The sequence below is a fragment of the Ochotona princeps genome, chromosome 10 (assembly GCF_030435755.1).
Source record: "Ochotona princeps isolate mOchPri1 chromosome 10, mOchPri1.hap1, whole genome shotgun sequence".
Lineage (NCBI taxonomy): Eukaryota > Metazoa > Chordata > Mammalia > Lagomorpha > Ochotonidae > Ochotona > Ochotona princeps.
The window spans coordinates 63576264-63597907 of record NC_080841.1 but is presented as its reverse complement, the minus strand read 5'-3'; positions in this window follow the sequence as shown (position 1 = coordinate 63597907).

Below are 21644 nucleotides of genomic sequence, written 5' to 3'. Positions count from 1 at the left end.
AAGCTATTTCTGATCATTATATTGGGAAGCAGAGTTTTGTAGCATTAAAAAACATCTTTTAAATGCTAAGTGTATTCCTCTGGACCTTCTCAATGATAGAAAATTATTGTCTTAGAAACAATTTGGGCTGTGGAAATAGACAAATATCACTGGCAGTTGTGTTTTGAATTAGCAGATAATCAGCAATTGGAATTCGTTTGGACACATGGACTCTAATGTTATTGATTTGTAGGCTTAGAACTTCCTAGTCCTTTCTAGTCTCAGGGAATTTTGGAGTACAACTTGCTTCCTGGGGAATTATCTGAAGATTGGCTGTCATCATATTAAATTTGATTTACAACAAACAGGAATGAGAGTGGCTATAAAGGTGAACAAGATCTGGAATGAATTCAGGTCTGAACTAAAGATTTGCCACATTTTAAGTGAAAATATAACAAATGGGAAATTGAAAGATCATCTAGGGAAAGGCTATGTGAGAACGTGTGGTCTGGCCCTGATACTAAGAGGAGCTTAACATTGCTCAGCAGTCCTATCACCTGGGCCACACTTAGCATTAAGTATAACTGAAAATGCAGTTTTAAATACATTCTTTATTTGTTTTTGTTTATTTTAGTTTAAGGAACTAACTAAATGATGATGGTTGTCTATCTAGAGGCCAAATTATCTTTATTATCATAAAAAAGAGGCTGTTGCATAGGCTAACTACAGCATATCACGGAATAAAGCACAAGTGAAGTACAATATATGTCATTTTGTTTTGAATCAGAAGTGCCTAATTGAGCTTTTAATATGGATAAGTCTCTATGTTTTCAAAAGAGTCATACAATTAAGTTATACCACTAATCGTTGTGAGAGTATACTCAGCCAAATGCACGACATGGGAAATTTTATAGTGACATCCCATCTTCATTTTTCAAAATGATTCAGCGAAGAAACACTATAAAAAAGATGGAGAAAAGGAGTAAGAACTGCTAAACCAAAAGGAATGTAGAAAATCTACCAACCAAATATGACATGGTCCCAATTGAGATCATGATATAAACAGACCAATGGTGAAAACACATTTATTTTGAGACAGTCTGAAAATGTAATGGAAACACAGACTAAGCATTAGATATTATTAAAGCATTTGACCAGTTTTCTCTAGAGTGATATTGGCAACATAGTTAAATATCAAATTTTTAGTACATAATGAAGTATTTATGAGGTTACTGATATGTTGTTTGATATTTTCTTTAAAGTTTTACAGTTCAAAGAACGGTTGAGATTGATGTGACAAGAAAGAAAAATACTGAACATTATTAAAATAGGTCATGAGTACATGGAAATGTACTGAACTGTTAGTTTCTAATGTGCTTTTCTTTTAAATGTTTTATCATAATATGGTCTTTAAAATGGCAAATAAATAATATCTGTCTTATAATCACAACATAATCACACTTCCTGACAAACCATTGTGGTTAGGAGGGACTTAGACTGTGGCTGCAGAATAATTTAAGTTCAATCCTGGATCTTCCAGGTCCAGAAGTCAGTTTTGTAACCTTTCTGATTGTGGTCTTCTTAAATATCACATGGGGACTAAAATACTATGTATCTTCCAGATTTTTACACCAGATCTTAACACATACCAAACACTCAATATTTGGTGATTAATCACACTGAAAGTAAGCAATGCATGAAAGGTGATTTAACCGGAAGATAAAACTTTTAGTAAAATGGTAATATTTCTATTTCATAATCATTGACTTTGAAGTAAGAAAACAGCATCCTTCTGTCCTCAGTCTGTTGTCCTTCACTGAGAAATGTTTAAGAGGAATCAATGTTTGAGACTGGTAAGAATAAGAGGAAATGTTCAAATCACTTTCAGCAGGATGTGTATGTGTCAACTTGCATTTAGATAAGGGGAAATTTTCTACAATTAGATCAAATGTATATTTTGAGAGTGAAAAAAGTTGCCTTTCATTCAGAATTGATGACATATCTTAGTCTGCTCAAGCTACTTTATCAAAATGCCATTTAATGCATGGTTTAAACAATAGATACTTATTTTCCCACATTTCTGAAATTACATCCCCCTTTCCTAATGTCTTTGATGTAGACTCATCAGACTTCATCTTTCTCTTAGGTAACCCACAATTCCTGTTGATTACAAGTCAATATCTTACGGAAGATTATAGTCAATATCTTACAGAAGATTTGCATAGTACCTGAAATGTGCTTTAAAGTAGTAGATCCCTTGTATAGGTGAACAAAACAACACGTGGACCCATCCAGTGGCCAGACGTTTCAGTGGTGGAAAGTATGACTCTTTAAGCAAAGAATCACTAAGCTGTGTGTTACCTATATGCTCTCCAGTGAGACTTTGCTCTCTCTTGAAATATAGCAGCCTGGCTTTCCAAAGAGTTTTCAGAAAGACATAAAATGCATAGCTATTAACATATGTCATAGGATCAGATGGGCCTGAGGTACAACTGCGGCTTCATTACCTTTAGAAGTGTAACAACAAGTAAAGGAACTTAGGAGAATGGAATTTTCCTTGCTTTTTGAGATGAGCAGCAGTGTCCACTTCATTTGAACATCCATGAACATATGAAGGAAGGAAGGAAGGAAGGAATCAAGGGTGGAAGGATGGACGGAAGGTAAAAAGATGCAGGACAGATGAAAGGAAAAGAGGCGAGAGAAAAGCCCCGGTGGCAGTCTCCACAGTGGGTCATTCTCTGCTGGAAGTGAATACCTTGGTGAAACACAAGGTGCAGAGGATACAGTTCTCTCCAGTCTGTGATCAGAACTAGAGTTGGCAAGAAATCCTGTCAGCATCCGAAGGGAAAGATGTGGCTCAATGCTTCCTCCACCTTCCACAGGAGCAGTGGAAGCTGATGTTTGTAAAGTGGAGCTATGATAAGCACTAAATATTGCTCATTAATTTAGAGTTACAGTGGAATGTATAATTACAGATGATTTAGCGAGGCTGTTCAGTGATTCTTATTTATCCTGCTCCATAATACACGAACACAAGGCAGGTGATACAATTAGCAGACATCCCATTTAAAACAGATAAAAGGGAGCATGCGTTGTTTACTCACCATGTAATTATCTTGTAAAAGTCTTCACTGTAGGATATTATTGTGACAAATAGTTTTAGCTAAGGAGTAGTCATTTATAATAAGAAGAACCACATGTGTAGTCGCATTGTTCCAACCACAGCATAAACCCTATCAAGCTCCGAACCACCACATGAAGGGTGCTAAATTAAACTAGGGGAAAAAAATGGGAAAATGTTCCCAGGAAATTCAAGATCTCTCAATTACCCCAGACACTCTTCATTTCACCTTTACATGCAAGGAAAAAAAAAGGTCTCACTGTGTGTTAATTTTTTCCAGTGCCTATTTTTTCCTTTGTATTTTTCATTATGTCAAAACAGAAAATTACACTCATGTTCAATTTTATTCTAAGATTTTTGGCTAAGTTAATTCTTCAGGAACAAATTGACAGTAGGGAATAGAAGAGATATTAAATATGATAAAACACAATTGCCTACTTGATAAAATAATGCCGATTTTTTTTTTTTACTAACTTGCTATTTATCTTCTCTAATGTAGCACAGCCTGTATACACCTAGGTCTCTACTCTGTTAGGAACCTAATAGATTATTATCCTATAGAGGCTGACATTTAGAATAAACACATCTTTCCCCTCTGTAGTTTGGCTATAGCCAATGCCAAAGCAGGAAAAACTTAAGCCAAACTACTTGCTTGGCATTATAATACTACAGCAGCCACAACTAACTACCCAAACTTTGATTTTTACAGAATTCCTTTATACTCAGCAGTATGTTTGTATATAGACCATATATATATACGTATATATATACACATATATATATACCATATATACATATGGAAATATTTTCATGAATCCTGCCTTTTCTATCTCTTCATATAGTTAAAACTGTTACTGATACCGGGCAATAAAAAAACTTATCCACATAGCTTTTTTTTTTAATACTTACAAATGGAAAATGTAATACAAATATACAAAGTGCTTGTTATTAAGTGTGAATTTGTACAGTTACTCTAAATCTAGCTTAATAAGAACCAAATGAAAATAAAATCTTGTTTGTTAGATAATTTATAATATCTTTACATTGCTAATAAATTTTTGTTATTGGTTTTCCCTGTAAAATTGAACATAATCTTAGCCTAAAGAGCCATAGAAATAAACCATTTTTAAAGAATTGGCACATTTTAAATTTGCTCTGTATCTTTAAGCATAAGATTGGTGCTATAAATGAACTGTTAGTCAGAGATATAAATATTCTTTTTTATTTTTAAGGACTGCAAAGAAGGAGAAGGATGAACAAGGATTCTATTTCCACACACTGGTTCATTGAATATTTACTGAAAGGATTTCAAAGCATTGCATTCTAGTAGCCTAACATTTCCTTGGGGAGCCAAGGCTGACATGAAAGGGACTGGCTGAGCAGTTAAAATGACAATTGAAACTCTCATATCCTATGTCCAAATACCTGGGTTTGAATCCTACCTGTCTTCCTAATTCCAAATTCCTGCCAAGTGTGTGCTGAAGAGAGAACAGGTGACGGCTCAGTTATCTGAGTCCTTGTTATCCATGTGGGAATCTGAGTTTTCTTGGGAAACCTTGAGTTACAGGCTCATGGTTTCATTGTAATATATGGGGAATGACCAAAGAATGGAAGATTTCTCTCTTCTCCCTTCAAATAAATGAATAACAATTTTTAAAAAGGAAGGATAAACATGCATACACACACAAGATATCAAGCCTCTACTTCAGAGCATTGCTTTTTTTTTTTTTTTTAAAGATTAACAGACACACTTTAGCAGAGAAAGTGAAAGGATGATCCACTCAACAAAACTTCCACTGAAGCGGCACTTGCCGAGTCTGGGTCTTTCATTCCAGTCTGCTACCCTGTCTGTTAGTCTTTCTGGGGTCTGATTCCAGTTGTTGCTTGGCTTCTATCTCAGCTTGAATTGATACTTTCCATTTATGGACAAATAATGCTGACCCAATTTTTAACATGCATATCTTCTCCAGTTTTGCTTCCACAAGTATACAAATTGAGTCAGTATTGATGATCGATCTACCTGGTATTGACTCTCTCTGCTGCCATTATTAGTCCTTTGAGAATATATTGGAAGTAAACATAATCCACAGCTCTTAGAGATACTGTACTCCCACATCAGTGGCAGTGTTATCCACAGTAGATAGGGTATAGCTGCTGGCCAATTTTCCTTCTTTTTTTTTTTTTATTACAAAGTCAGATATACAGAGAGGAGGAGAGTTAGAGAGGAAGATCTTCCATCCGATGATTCACTCCCCAAGTGAGTACAACAGCCGGTGCTGTGCCGATCCAAAACCAGGAGCCAGGAACCTCCTCCAGGTCGCTCGCATGTGTGCAGGATCCCAAACATTGGGCCGTCCTCGACTGCTTTCCCAGGTTACAAGCAGGGAGCTGGATGGGAAGTGGAGCTGCCGGGATTAGAACCAGCGCCCATATGAGATTCCAGTGCGTTCAAGGCAAGGACTTTTGCTGTTAGGCCACACCACTGGGCCCTGCTAGCTAATTTTCTATTAAGTAGTGGACAGATAAAGAGAACATGGCATATATACACAATGGAATATTATTCGATCTTTAAAGAGAAAAAAATTCTAGCCAGTTGCAAAAATGTGAATAGACAAGGAGAATATCATCTTAAGTTACAAATGCCAGACACAGAAAGGCAAATATTAAAGATGTCATTGAAATCGTAGAAGTCTGAATTTGTAGAATCAGAAAGTAGAATGGTGGTGAAAGGGAGTAAGCAAAGGAGATAAGATGTGTAAAGGATGCAGGATATTAGATATGAAAAATAATTTGAAGAGACCTATTATACAACATGGTGACTGCAGAAAATAAAAATGTATTCCCAAAAACCAAAGAATGAATGAAAAGGATGACACTATCATAAAGAATACATAAAATCAGAACTTAATGGCATAGCAACCACTCCTCTGCCTGTGGTGCCAGCATCCAATTCGCGTGCTGATTCTAGTCCCTGCTGCTCCACTTCCCCATCTGGTTTCCTGCTGATGCCTTGGGAAAACAACAGAGGATGGCACAAGGCCATTGCACCTACATAGGAGACCTGAAAGAAGATCCTCACTCCCAGCTTTAATCCAGACCTGCAACCAATTTACTAGAACTGGTGTAATCAAGTGATGGAAGATCTTTCTCTCTCTCTCGCTCTCTCTCTCTCTGTGTAATTCTGATTTTCAAGTTAAACAAATAAATATTTTTAAAAAGAACATATATCAACCATGAGTAAACACCTCCCCCCATACTTTGTTTTTGGATTGCATCATTCCAGGATCAGGAGTGAATACTCAAAGTGGTTTGGACTTGGAGTAGACAAATAATTCTTTGAGTTGTTGGAGAAATAACACTGCCACGAACTGAAATAACCAGGGAGACAAAATAGAATGTAGAAATTGACTTGAGTGTTGAAAAACTGGATAGATGCTGAAAAAGACTGATGGCAATGTTGGTGAGGGACTAGAAAGAGAAAAAAGAGTAAACATGGTTTGTTCAAAAGTTAACAAATGGTCTGCTGAGTTAATAAAGGACCTTCAAACGTGGCAGCTTAAAACAACACACATTTATTATCCCATGACTTAATGGGTCAAGATTCATTATGTGGCTTTGTTAGATAATGCTAACTCACAAACTGTCATCAGATACAATCCAGCAATGAAATCTCATCTACAGACTCGAATTATGAGCAATGTGTTCTAAGTTCTCTTATACATGGACTAGCAGGATTCCATTCATTCAGAGTTGATGGAGTGAGGGCCTCGTTTTCTCAGACTCTCGGTTAAGGCTGGCCCATGCTACTTGTCAGATGCATCTTCTATTCATGCAAACAGGCGAGAAAACCTAGAGGACAGAAGTATGTGAGGCATAAGTCATGGTCTTTTGCAGTGTCATGTCAAAAGTAATAGACGCTCCTTATTTTGTGTTTTGTTCATTAGAAGAGTTATTCAAAGGAAGCAAATTAGTAAAGGGTGTAATATACGAAGGTGAGTGATATTTGGGCACCCAAATATTCACCCTAGGTCTTGTAAGCTCAACTTCCAGATATAAACATTATCATGTTGTATAATCAATGTGATATTAAGTCAACTTGCACAACTGCCTATGCTGAATACATTATTTGAAAGTATGTGGTTCTATGTGTGTATCTTTGTGGACCTGCTTCTCCTAAATAGTCACTAAAATTAGTTACACTAAAGCATTGAAACATACATAAGCTCTTACCTTTGCCTAGGCTTTGAATAGCAAAATATATATTTGACCAAGCAAAGAGGGATAGTAACATTATTTCCTTACCTCATTCGTGAGTTACCATGCTGAACTTTTCTTGCATACGATAAATGTTGTGGAACTTTTTTGTGTAGTTTTCTGGTACAAAAAGGTGAAAGAGCTTGAGGCAATATTGGCACTGGGTAAAGGTCGACATGAAACTTATCCTCTTCCAGTGAAAAGTTGGTGGACTGTGCTTGCCCAGTCCAGCCTTCCTTCACACATTTTAATCTTGCAATTAAGGCTGAAATTCATTAACACATTACTCTGGTATAAATCCTGAGCCTTCCTCATCCATTATCCAAGTTGTAATCAAAGTGTGGCTTTAATGCTGTCACAGAAGATTGATTTGAATCACCTGGATCTTACTGCGAATGTTTTAAGTCTGACTGAATATGTTGTCTGCGTAGTGAGCATAGAATAGAAAGATTCTGGATGGTTCTGGCTGTGTTGAATGGTCTTGAAGAAGCAATCTTGTGTCTGTCATGTCAACTCCACTTGTCTTGCCTTATTGAATCTTCTTATGGACAAAAAAATGGCCATCACTAAATGGTGAGATTGTTGCGTTCTGTTTAATCCAGACTTTATGTAGATGGAGTCTGAAGAGCATGTTTATTCAGTTGGAAATCAGTAAGAGGTGGGAGGGTATTGCTGTTTCTGAGGGGAATGTGCATATGGCCTCTCTCCAACTTGCATAGTTGCCTGACTTGCACATTGAGACGAGTCCTGTACTTCAAGGGGGGTACATGTGACTGTATCAAGCCATGTCAAGAAAGGTTCCCACCATCCAACATCCTGTTGAAGCTAGTTTCCATGCTCCTCTTAGCCAGAGTTAACATGGGATATGGTTTATCTGGCTGCCGCTGAGCTTAGATTCTTTGGGCTGTGTCAGAGCACATTGAAGCAAAAGTACTTAGGCAATTATGCATGGCACATTTCAAGTCATATGGCCAAGCCAGGTGGTGAAGGATAAACTGTTCTTTTAGTGCAGGGGCATCCCCAATTACAAGGAAGTTGGGACTTCAGGCTTTTTTTTTTTAAAGATTTATTTATTTTTATTGGAAAGACAGATACACAGAGAGGAGGAGAAACAGAGAAGAAGATTTTCTTCCTTATAGTTCACTCCCCAAGTGGTCGCAACGGCTGGAGCTGAGCCAATCTGAAGCCAGGAGCCAGGAGCTTCTTCTGGCTCGCCTACATGGATGCAGGGTCCCAATGCTTTGGGCCATCCTAAACTGCTTTCCCAGGCCACAAGCAGGGAGCTGGATGGGAAGCAGTTCTGCTGGGATTAGAACCAGTGCCCATATGGGATCCTAGTGTGTTCAAGGCGAAGACTTTAGCTACTAGGATACCACGCCGGGCCCGGAAGTCATACTTTCATTTGGAAGTAGAGATGTATACTGTATAGTAGTTTTATTTCCTAGTATACTAATCTCCCTTGTACAGTTCATATGCAGTTTATGGTGTGTATGTGCGTGTGTGTGTGTGTATATATATATATATACACACACACATATATGTATACACATTTCTGTTGTACTTTGTGTAGTCGATATCTTATATGAGAGAACACATGATATTTGTCCTTTTGGGACTTACTTCACTAACTATATTGAATTCTAGTTCGGACGATTTTCTTACAAATCACAAGACTTTTTTTGTATGGCTCCATAGAGTAAATATACCACAATTTTTTAATACAATCTTCTCTTGGTGGTCTGGGACTCTATGGGACCTGTTGAGCCTTATTACTCCCTCAATTTAGTGCATTGATGTTAGTATAAGATTGATTTGAAATCACTGAAGCTTGACAAAGAAACCTTATGCTAAGGTAGAGCGATCTGGAGCCACTGAGAAACTGGATTCTCAGAGTATCCCATGTCTATATAAGAGGTGTTGTCAGGAACTCATTTCAAACCTAGTAAATGGTTTTCCTAAACTTACTCAACAAATGAAGGGTAAGTTAGGATTTTATTGAAGATCTCTTATGCCCCTTGGACTTTGGGAAGCCTAAATCACAGACACAGGTGGCCATAGAGTCGGTAGGAAAGCTCTGACATATGGAGCTCTGAAATATGTTAGACACTGGGGATTTGCAATGCTTGTCACAGCACACTGGTGTGCACTGCTTATTCCCATTTTACAAAATCAGATCTGAGACCTCAGGTCCTGAAACCAGCAAGTGGTGTATCTGGACTCTATCCACATGGCCCTGATGAGATCTGATATTTTCCCATCTGTGCATCAGGCATCCTCAGTCACTCACCCTTTCCCCTGGGTGTCAATCTGGATCTTTTGCTTATAGTCATCAGCAGCACCATGGCTGTGTACTTCGTATAAACCTATACACTCATTGATAATGTGCTGTAAACACTGTCTACTTTGACAGCTTACTGTAAGGGCGAGTTAAAGAACTTTTGTAGAATTACAGTTCACTAGTAGCTCCTCTTACAAATGCTTCTTAAGCATCTTCTGCATGAGTTTTCTTCTGATACCTTCCAAAGAGGTGTTGGTGGGGAACATTTTTCAGCTGAGAAGCCTAAAATCAATAGTTCTTTAAAGGAAATCGTTCTCTTCACTGTTTAATATACAAAGGGTTGAGGCTGAAAATTAACTGACAGTAGAGAAGGACCAAGTTTATTTAAATGTGCCATGTCCACACTTGATGACTTAGTCATGAAATAAAATTTTATGTATCGACTTAACCAAAGCAGAAGGAAAAGAAATAAAGAGAAAGACAAGAGGAAGAAGTTAGGACTTCTGTGGGAAAGTATGCAAGAGCTAATACTGCTGGTGATTACACTTCCAGGTGCTAGGAAATCAGGCTTCTTCTAAACAGGAAATTCCCTTGGAGGAGGATCAATGGAAACTATTTTCACATCATCTACTTAAGCTCAGATAATCATTCTTTCTGTAACTACAAAATGTTCAGTTTAGGATTACCATCTTCCAACTTGAATAATCCTCAGAATTCTCTGGAAGGTGGGGCTTTTCCATCTGAGTGTCCTGTAGATAAAGTGTGAACAACATTCTGATAGCCAGTGCCCAATTGAAACATTTTGCTTGCAACAGGGAAATATTTTCTGATAAACTGATACGTCTCTTTTTCTTCAGTGAGGCATCTGCTAGGACACATCAAATACTGAGAAGCAGAGCAAAGACCCCACATGATGTCTGGAGTCCTGTGTGGTGCATGCTGGATGTCTGTTTTCACAGTGAGCTGGTGGGCCCGACTGCAGACACTCTGGGAACCTCATAGTATTCTTTGGGATATATGCATGTGTGTGTGGGGGTGTATGTGTGTGGTATGTGAGGTGCATGTATGTGCATGTGGTGTGTGTGTGTATGCATGGTACATGTGTGTATGTGTGTATGCATAGTGTGTGTGTGTGTGTGTGTGTGTGTTGGGGTAGCAGAAGGGAAGGCTAGGAAATATCCTGGATACAGAAGGTTCAGTCGGCCATGAACTAACTTTTAAGACTGATTTCTGTGCATTCCACATGTAACTGAAACTCCTCTACTGTTCTGTTCCTTGTCAGGTAAAAGCATTTACACTCTAACATCACCATGACAACCCTGCAGGTAGAGAATGTTGATTGTGACAAAGAGAGTGAAAGTTCAAAGGATGATGATCAGAAAGAGCAATCCATAATAAAACAATACTCTTTGGGGCAATTCCCTTGTTGAGAGTGAAAAAGTCAATCTATATTGAAGATTCTTGTTCTGAAGTTGATAAAAGTGCCAGATGAAAATGCAGTGTTAGGGACTGGTGTTCTGGCTTAGTGGATTAAACTTCTGCCTGCAACGCCGACATCACATGTGACTGAAGATTCATGTTCTCAGTGTTACACTTCTGATTCAGCTCACTGCTAATTCACCTGGGAAGGCAGGGGAGTTTAGCCCAGTGTTTGGGTGTGCATATAGGAAACACAGGAGAAGCTCTTGGCTCCTGGCCTCAGTCTGACCCAACCCTGGATACTGTGACCATTTGGGGGGAGAACACACGGATGTATTATCTTCTCTTGCAATCTCTCCCTCTCCAGTAACTCTATGTGTCAAATAAATAAATAAATCTTTAAAAGAAAAAAGAAAATGCAATACTGAATTAATTCCTGAGAAAAGTGCTCAAAAGAGTGTAATGAACATTTCAATTTGGATTGTTTACTTTCAAGATTTAGAAATAGTAAAACAAATTTAGAAACACTCCAACTAGAGGGGAAAAAAAAGGATAATGGTTCAAGATCAACTTTATGTTAAATTCTCTGATGGTGATGGTGATGGCACTGAAGGGTGGCAGAATGCACCAAGCCATAGCTTTTAGGATTTACTTCCCTTTTTGTACATAACTATATTATAGGAAAAACTCCTGGATTAAATTCTACCTTATTAGATAACTGGGTTACATTGTAGTGACTGAAAAAGAGTTCTAAAAGTCTGATCAGTGGAATGAGAGATCACGACTGAAAAGAGATTCTTTTCATTTAAAAATAGCCACAGTAGCGTGAAGCATTTATTCAAAGACATCTCATTACATCATCTCTGAAGCATTTTTGTTCAGCAAGCAAAGCAACACAACCATGGAAATTTTGTATTCTAAACAAAGCTACTTCCTGTTAACACTGTCTAGAACTTTGTAGACTCAATGACCCTGCTTAGGACCCAGATGATCCTTACAATGAATGGGTGAGGAAGAAGAATAAGAGTGGGAGAGGTAATTTCTCAGAAATAGTTCCTCTTTTCAAAAGTTTTAGTTTACTATGGTCAGTGTTTTGAGATAATTATGGTGATGTGTAGTAAAGAAAGTGTTTTTCTCATAAAGAACCCAAATAAATCCTGAGGAAACTAAATTTCTTACAGAAGTTACTATTGACTCAGTAGTAAATACACTGGGGACACACGATTTTGTACCTGTACATGCCATGGGTTACCCTTTACGATAAGGAAGGTTGATGGGCTGACCCACACTCTTTGTTTTGTTAACTGTTACATCTCAGACAAATAAATGAATACTATTTCTTCTTCCAAATTCCGAACAAAAATATCACATTTACAACAGAAATAATAAGAAACCGGACTTTGGGTATATATTAAAAGTAAGTGTCTATGTTTGTTCTTCAGAAATCTTATCCAAGTAAAAATTTGGCTGACATTCTAACACATTCCTTAGGGGAAAAGTTAGATTAACAGATGAAAATCTGTTTGTCACCCTCAATTCAAACAGGGCTTACATACTTTGGCAATGTTAAGAAATAAATTTAAGCGCATTAACATTTTAATGAATTTAAGCAGTCAGGGATTCATGAGCCAGGCAGTATCAAACCACAGACCTCTGGGCTCCACAAGAGGGCTGCAAGCTGAAAATTTTTATGTAGTGTTCCTGGGAGCAAGGCGAAGGAAATACTGGATTGGGTGAAGTGGGAAGGTAGGGGTTAGTTGGCGGTATCTGGTAAAATCAATACCTAAAGGTTTGTTGGCTGTTTCTGATTGGTAAAGATTGTTCAATCAGTTAAGTATTTACTTCATTTGATTGCTTATGTCGGAGTTGGGTTTTAGTTTGCTTGAACAGTAACCCAAGGCTCTGAAGATGTCCCTAACTCATGGCCTCCCTATTTGTTATGTTAACATTGGGGATAGTTTATAACAGAAAAATCCTGAATTCTATATTCTTATGCCTACCCGGTTGTATTTCTTCTTCCTCACTATTTCTGTCATGCAAAGTAATTACATACCTCCTTATCTTTATGTCTTTCTTTCCTGGATATTACAGATCCTAGCCTAGGTTGATTTGGGATGAACCTCTTTAGGAAGTTTAATAAAAGATTATGTCATTATTATCCTGTTATCCACACAGAGTCAGTAAAAGTCAAGTAAAAAATCCTGAACTTGACTTATACATGAGATACAATTATGCAAAAATAAGCGACATATTTGTGCTCTGTGTTAAACAGTGTTTTTCTAGAATGAAATTCTCCTAATTCTCCATTTTGATCAGTGAGAACAGTGGGAGGAGGGGGATGATCCATTTACTAATGATAAAAATAAATTAGGTGAAAAAATTTCACGTATGGAATATTCTCTTCTCCAAAGGGATGCATTTACCTAGATAAATCTTACATTATATAACCATTGGATGATTCTGATTGGAGTTTGAAAAGAAACATCTGTCTGGGCGAGAAAAATTCTCAGATGAGATTAAGCATGAAAATCTAGGTGGTAGAAATGCCCCTGACAGAGAAATAAGCTGTTCTTCAGGATCTGATGTGCATGGCGCCCTTGGGAAGGTCATTTAGCTTATCAATGCCCCAGGTGAGCTCATAAAGACACTTAACTCTCAGAGTTGTTGTAAAGCTAAATAATTTAGCATCTATAAAGTCCCATGAGATGAAAGACACCATAGAAATGCAAATTATTATTTTATTATGGGTCACTAACAATAGGATAGAAAGTGAAATGCTTTCTTTGATGGATATCCAGTTCAAGTGGCCGAGGGCATTGTGCTTCTATCTCAGAAATCTAGGGTATGTAATCACTACAGATAATTGTCTACCCTCCTACTTTGTTTCATCTGTTCTACTGAAGAATTATCTTGGGTAGTTTCTCTTCAGCTCTCCCCCACCCTTTCGCTCTGACATTCCTCAGCAAATTGAAGAAAATCATTGCAATAAATCCCCAGTGAGAGGCAATGTATCTTCATTACAGTAATGATGTTTTATGTGGAGGCCTTCATAAAAAAGATAGGTATCAAAGGTTTAATTTAAGTTCAAAAGATGGTAAATTGCTGGTAGCCGTAATTTTAGCAGAAGAAGCTTAGTCGTTAGATGGAAACATTTGAATTTTTAACCTAAGGAAATTTCTTCAAGAGCCCCCTCTTTGCTGGTACAAAGGATGTCTTTTTGTTTAGAACAAGATCAGAACCAGAAAGCATAATCCTCTTCCCCTTATTGAGTCTCCACCAGCCATGAGGCAGGCAGTCAATTTATTGTGGAGTTAATGATCCTTAAATCATGTTGTGTAGATCAGAAGCCCTGGTTGGACCTGTCTTTGTTCATAGGGTGGGGCAGTACTTGGGACAGGGTCTGACTGAAGATACAAAGTAGACAAGGTTTGTGGTAGGGCTGCTGTGCATGTGGTCATATCCTAGGAGTATCAGGACAACTGCTACGTGATGGAGGGCGGGGCTTAGCTGCATGTTGAGGAGTGTTTGTATTAAGAATTGGCAAGAAAAGTGATTGGATTTGGGGGTACCTATGGCTTGGGTGTTGATGGTCACTGCCTCCTTGTCCCCCAGTGCCTCTTTGCCTAGTCCACATCACACTGATGTCCAGAGTTTTTTGTGCCATGTATCATCTGATATCCTTCTGTTTGGTTTCTTCCTTTGGGCCTGGCTTCATTGCTGCTTTCTTTCTGCAGCATGGTTACGTGATCCCATGGTTTTTATGTCAGCATCCCATCTGGCAAAAGGCTATATAGTCTCTGGTTAAATGGAGTCTAAAATACAGGAGCAATCTAAGTCCTTTGTTGTCTCATGAAAGGGTTGGGGTGAATGGAAAGAAACTGGACAAACTTTAAGGTTTACTTTTCTCATTTGTGCTGTCAAATACATCATTTGAAAAGCTAAGTCTGGACAGAATGACAAAAAATGTTTGTGGTATGTCTTAAATTATGATAGAACTGCTTAATTGTTAACATTTTATTTATTTATTTACTTACGTACTTACTTATTTGAGAGACAGAGGGATTTTCCATCACAGGTTTACTCCCAAGGTGTCCCCTACTGAGTTGAAGCCAGGAGCTAGGAACTCAGTCCAGGTCTTCCATGCTGTGCACAGGCACCCGATTTCTTAAACCATCACTGGCTGCCTTGAATTAGAAATGGGGGCAAAGCTAGGAATTCAAGCCAGAACTTCCAACAGGAGTGGAGATGTCGTCAAAGTGTTTTTATCTCAACACCCACCCAAACATTTAATTTTCAAGAATTCTATTTCTGTGTAAGTTTTACTTTTTAATAAAATGTTTAAATTTAGCAATGTCAAATTTTTAGCAGACACAACAGATCCATTTGCTTGGAGTGTCACCAAGTAATCAGCTAGAGATGGGAATCACGCAGAGTAAAGCTGCATTTACTTTAGGACCAGTAAAAGAGACCAGAGCAGTCTCTCATGCAAATGAAGAGCCAGGAGAGTGTTCACAATACAGCAAAGAGGAGAGAAGGCCCCTTCTGCTCATACAAGGTAAGCATCTGAGAACAAACTACCCCTAAGCATCTGCGAAGCACAGTGAAGAAAGACTTAGTGAGATTTGTCAAAGGAGGGCCTGGTCAGAGCTGCAAATCTTTATTTTTTAATTTAATTTTTTATTTATTTTTATTGGAAAGATGGATATACAGAGAGTAGAGACAGAGAGGAAGATCTTCCCTTCGATGGTTCACTCCCCAAGTGACCGCAATGGCTGGAACTGAGCCAATCCAAAGCCAGGAGCTCTTCCATGTCTCCCACACGAGTGCGGGGTTCCAAGGATTTGGGCCGTTATTTACTACTGTCCCAGGCCACAAGCAGGGAACTGGATGTAAAGGAGGGCCACCAAGATTAGAACCGGCGCCCATATGGGATGCTGGCGTGTGCAAGGCAAGGACTTTAACCACTATGCTATTGCACTGGGCCCAGAGCTGCAAATCTTATTAGGTCATTTTGACTTGGCTTTGTTTTGTCTTATGCCTCTGGACCTTGAACAGCCTAAGTTTTTTATCTGATGCATTTTTAATCTACTCTCAGAAGTTCCCTCTATTTTTTCCTTTACACTCCAAAGGAAAACTCCAAAGGAAACTTGGGCACATTCGCCCAAATGCATTTTAAGTTTTTGGATGGATTTCTTCCGGTCCTAAGCCACTCATATTCTACTATGAACGATCTGTCTTCATGCTGCTTTATACAGTAGGTATCCAGAAAACAGACAGTCAGAGCATTTAGTCTGATCAGGAATAAATTCACGTTAGATTGTGAAGCTCTGACTCAAAACTGATTTCTATAGAGCTGTATTGTTCTTTGCTTCCTGGTCTGGCTTACTCTTAACGCCGAACGATGCAAGATAAACTCTCTCAGCACATTCTCTGAGAAAACAAACTATAGTTCGAGTTTTTTGCTCATGTTTCAGGGGTCTTCTATCCCTACATTTCGACTAAATTTTACACCTTTGTTTATAAAATGACCTGATGCTGCTAAGAATCATTGGGTGGGTGTTTGGTATAGTGGCTAACATACTGTTTGGGACACCATCATTCGATACTGGAGACCCTGGGTTCAAGTCTCAGTTCTGCTTCTAATTTCACCTTCCTGCTACTGTGGTACCTTTTTGAGTCAGTAGGTGATGAATCAAATGCTTGGATCTTTGTCAAGCCTATGGGACACCTACACTGTGTTCTGGAGTTCTGGGCACCCAGCTTGGGCATGGCTCAGTCCCAGCTGTTGCAAACCTTTTGGAAACGAACCAGCAGATAGACAACGTCTCTGTGTATGTAGTCTCTTTCTGTTCTTTTGCATTTTAAATAAAATGAAAATAAGTAGATAAATAGAAGAATATAAGTCTTTTTTAAAAAAAGGAATCAGAGGGAGAAGCAACGTGGAGTAACAAATCAGCCTTCAATTGCAGTACTGGCATCCTATGTGGATTCTGATTCCAGGCCTGGGTGCTACAATTCAGACCCATTTCCCTGATATGGCCTGGGAAAGCAGACAAAGACGGCCAAAATTCTTGGAACCCTACACCTAGAACCAGCAGATTGAAGATCTCCTCTCTTTTTCTCCCTTTCTCTTTTTCCCTCTCTGCAACTCTGTCTTTTAAATTAAATCCTATTTTTAAAAAAATCAGAGAAAAAAACAGTGAAAATCACTTAGGCCAATAAAATGAATAAGTTAAACCCAACCTATCACAATATGTTAAACATGTAATTTTTTAATGATTTATTTCTATTGGAAAGTCAGATTTATGAGAGAAGGAGATATAGAGAGAAAGATTTTTCATCCACTTGTTCACTCACTAACTGGCCACAACTGCTAGAACTGAGCTGATCTGAGGCCAAGAACCAGAAGCCTCTTTCAGGTCTCCCATTCGGTGCATGGTACCAAGGCGTTGGTTCATTCTCTACTGCCTTCCCAGGCTACAAGCAGGGAGCTGGATGGGAAGTAGAGCAGCCAGTACAGGAGCCAGTGCTCATATAGGATCCTAGTGCATGCAAGGTGAGAATTTAGGCACTGAGGCATCATGCCAGGCCTGTATTATGCGCTTATTTTTAGTACTAAGAATCAGATCAGGTATTGAAGGAGTGTATGTCTACCTGACTGCACATCTGCCCTCACTCTCTCACTAGGGAGAGGAAATGGGCAAGTGATAGAAGCTTTCTGAAGATTTTTTCATTATTTATTTGTATTATGTCTTGCATTATTTATTCTTATTATTATATTTATTATTTATTTATCTATTCCTTTAAAATTGCTCATGATACAGTTCCATAGGTTCAGGGATTTCCACTCCCTCTTTGCCCATCTCCCTCCAGCACCACTGACTTCCCCTATATTGCAATAGTATAGACAGTCCTTCAGCAATAGTCACAAGTCCTTCATTCTGCTATTTAAGCGTATCCTGACATCGTAGGTATAGACAATGGTAGAAGATTAAAAAAACCCCATTGTTTAAATATTTATTTATTTTCTATTTATTTATTATTTATTTTTATTTGAAATGCATATTTTACAGAGAGAAAGGAGATTTAGAGAAGGGCTTCCCCGCAAATGGTTCCAATGACCAGAACTGAACTGATTTGACGCTGGGAGCCAGGTGCCTCTTCCAGATCTCAGGGTCCCAAGGACTTGGGCCATCCTCTGCTCTTTTCCCAAGCCATAAACAGGAAGCTTCGTGGTAAGTGTGTTAGGTTCCAAAGCACTTGAGAGAGTGAGAGGCTTTTAATTCAGGCAAAGAGTTTTATTAGTCAGGGGAGAGTCTTATGGGCAGTTCCCTGGTGAGACCACTCCACATGGCGGGATGACCACGTGACGGAATGGCTGCCCAGGGTGTACAGCATTGGCTTTTATAGATCTGAGGTGGGGGCATGGACGAATGCAGTAGTTTCTTGGTTTGTGCATGTGTGGAGTGAATTGTAATGCATGGCACAGTGGTTGGCTGAGGCAAGGTGGTGGTGAGGGGTGTCCCTGTAGGACATTCCAGACATTCCTGAGGAGGCAAAGCCCCCTGACCTATCAAGGACTCACTTTCCCTCTGCCTTAGGCCAGTATCCTGCTGGCTTGATTTAACAAAGTGAAGTATCTGGGAATCCAACCAGCGCTTTATGGGATACCAGCGTCGCAGGTGGAAGATTAGTCTGATGCACCACTACGCCGGACCCTTGGGCTTTGGTTTTTCCATTACATGATCTGCATGGTGTTTAATAAAAATTACAGGAGGCCATTGTTTTGGATGAAGCATCCGCACGGAGTCCCAAAAGACCACACTAAAAATAAAAATGGATTCACTCAAGCCAAAGTTCCATATCACCAAACTGAAATTAAGTTGGGATGACCTCCTGAGAAATCCGGAGAGGGAAAGAGGACAACCAGCTTTCCCAAATTGAGCAGTTTCAGTGGGCAAAATCATGAAGTCACCTCTGCTTTAATCCTTACACAGGAGAGTGAACTGTTGTTTAACAATCCTCCTCCACACCCCTTGCTTTAGAAGAAAATTAACCTTGAGATCACCATTTCTTTTTGTTCTCTGATTATCCCCTTTTTCCTGCCTTTTCTTTTCTGTAAAACCAACCTCCTCTTCCAGACCCTGGCAACACATTTGGAAAGAAATGTTGCCCGATTCCAAACTGCAAATAAAGCCAATTGAGTTCTTCAAGTGCGTTCTAGTTTTGTCTTTTGACGATGGTTGCATAGGTAAAATGCACAGCATGGTATCTGACGCAGAGTAACATTTAATACATGCTACTTCCCTCCTCTCCAACATCTGTCTACATTTAGAGAAAGAACAACCCAAGACATTGTCAAATAGCCTGTGAATTAATTTCATAGTAGAGATTTTAAAATTGAATGCCTTACATTTTCCACATGCTACATTAATCAGTAGCAACAGAATAAAATTGCTTTAGGTATTTCTGAAGGTACAAGTTCATGGTCTTCTTGAGGAATGGTTATTAAAGTAATTGCGAGACACAGTATTTCATTAAGAGTTAGTTATTGAACTTTTACTCTCTGTAATATGGATAACAAAAGATCAAGAGTCAAGAAATTAGAGCACTGGCCTTTGTTTATTTCTGTTGAAAATAAAATGTCTTGTATCTCAATATTTTATACTTAACGTAAAGAAACATTCTTAAATACCTTACATCTGTATGGATCTTTCATTTTTCAAAGTATTTGATTTTTATTGTGTGTTTTTTTAAATCCTAGTGTATCCAATATGCTTTAAAATAGGGAATTCCCATGTTTTGGATGAAGAAGCTTAGACTTAGGGTGATTAATCAATTTGCAAGAATTGATCAGTAGTTGCAGAAGGTGAAGATAAAGATGAATCAAAGTCACAGGTCTTATGGGTAAAGTTTCTCACTTTCTAAATGAGAAAAAGGAGCATAAAAAAGTGATACATTTTTTAGTAACTCTATAACATTCATCATGATGACTGTCAACAGAATTTAGGAATTGACAGTACAAATAATGTGGATGTATATATGTACAGATTCATTTATGCTTTTTTCTAGTTTTTGAAATATTTTACTGAAAATGCAGACAATAAAGCAGTTAAAATAAGCTGATGTGAGGCATATCCTTGAGTTTTGGCCAAAACAGAATAAATGATTATGATGGGGACTGAGGTTGGAAATCTGTAATTCAAAGATGATGATATATTTCTGGATTTTAACATTAAGACAGTATTTATGTTTATAAGAGTTTACAATTGCAGGCACAACATCATGGGGTACAATCATGTGGTTCAATAGATCATTTTATGCCATTAGAAGACAATCGAAATTCTCAGTTGTTTGTGTTTTGAATTCTAATGATGGGGTATGAGAAACAAGACTCCAAAATAGGGCGCCTTGGAAATAGAAAGCAAGGTCACTTTCCTGCCTTCTCCTTCCTTTCTTCCTTGAGCGTTGGTTTAAAAACAATTCTCTGTTTTCCCTGAGAGTAGATCAATTAGACCTTCATTCCAGGCATAAGAGCCCTATATCTTATACCACAGGAAAGAATTTCACTTAGAAAGACAAAGAAGAGTCTCAACAAATTATCCTGGAAAATTTTCCTCCCATTGGTTACCATTAGATCACATCTTTCTCTCCTGTAATCACATTTTTATGCAATTGTATGCCCCTGTTCATAATTAGAACAAGCCAGCTCCCCTCTCTTAAACTAACCAGATGGCATTCTCTGGACCCTCTTCGCTGGGGCACCAGGTGAATCCTTCAGAATATAGAGTGTATTTTACCACTGACTCCAAGTAAGCAGGCCTGCCTTCCAAAGTCACTAATAAACTGAATGTTGCTTTGTTTGATTTAGTTAGAGGAGTGTTTATTATTTTTATAAAGAAATCTCACTGTAAATGGTAAGAATTTGAAGTTACTGTGTTTTCATCTGTTTTAAGATGTATCATGATTGCTTTTTAGATTCTATTTTGGGAACTGTTCAGTTATAGACCTATTAAGTGCCTAAAAGATGCTTCTGCAGGTACATGCTGGTAAGAGAAAAAAGACCAGGCACCTGGGGAGTCTGGAACTTGGAAGGGAATCTCATGGGGTCCCCTGAGGCTTTAGACTCCTGGACTCTGTTTGCAACATCATCAACATTTACCAGGAAGTGCTTTTCTCTGGAGATTCTCTTAGCACATCCTGCCCACAGAAACAGTTTGAGGGTCGGTTGGGACCCCCTATCACCTCCATCACTGACCAAGCAACTCCAATGTTTCTCTAAGTTCATACCTGAATTTCACATGGTGACATGATAGAATCACCTGGTGCTGGGACAGTGGAGGGGTTGATACCAGACACATGAGGAGGAAGAGAAGGAGGAAATTCACCCCTCAAGTTCAGGCATTGAATCATTATGAAAATATTATGTTAGCCCAATCTCTCGGCAGTATCTATGTGAATGGTTCACTTCACTTCCTCATTTCTGGGCATGTTCCTATGCTAGCACACAAGCCAGAACAGGAGCCGTGAGAAGTGGCTGTGTTTGTTTGATTAGCCTGATAGGAAGCAGTCATTTGATGCTGCCTGGGCTGT